The sequence below is a fragment of the Apaloderma vittatum genome, unplaced genomic scaffold (assembly GCF_000703405.1).
Source record: "Apaloderma vittatum isolate BGI_N311 unplaced genomic scaffold, ASM70340v1 scaffold7209, whole genome shotgun sequence".
Classification (NCBI taxonomy): Eukaryota; Metazoa; Chordata; class Aves; order Trogoniformes; family Trogonidae; genus Apaloderma; species Apaloderma vittatum.
Window position 1 is genome coordinate 1 of NW_009733486.1, and position 319 is coordinate 319.

The following is a 319-nucleotide window of genomic DNA, read 5'->3' on the forward strand; positions in this document are numbered from 1 at the left end:
AAGGAGATCGGTTTAATGCCGGTACCACTAATTGCTCTCCGGGCTGCCCAGTAAAGTGACTCTGGGGAGAGATTTCGTGTGAGTGTTTTGGACAGCGGCGCGAACGCTGAAAGGAATTACTATAGTGCAGTGGGAGGTCTGAGCGTTTCACACACTATTTTCGTATCACCAATGTTATTCCAGCCTCACGCAGCGCCAGGGCCTTGGGATGTGGTTTGCTCGATCGCTTTGAACCTAACGTTTAGCGCGAGCGGTGCCCAACAGCACACCCCACACCCCTGGCCGTGTCTAGACAAAGATTTAATGGCAGGGGGGGGGG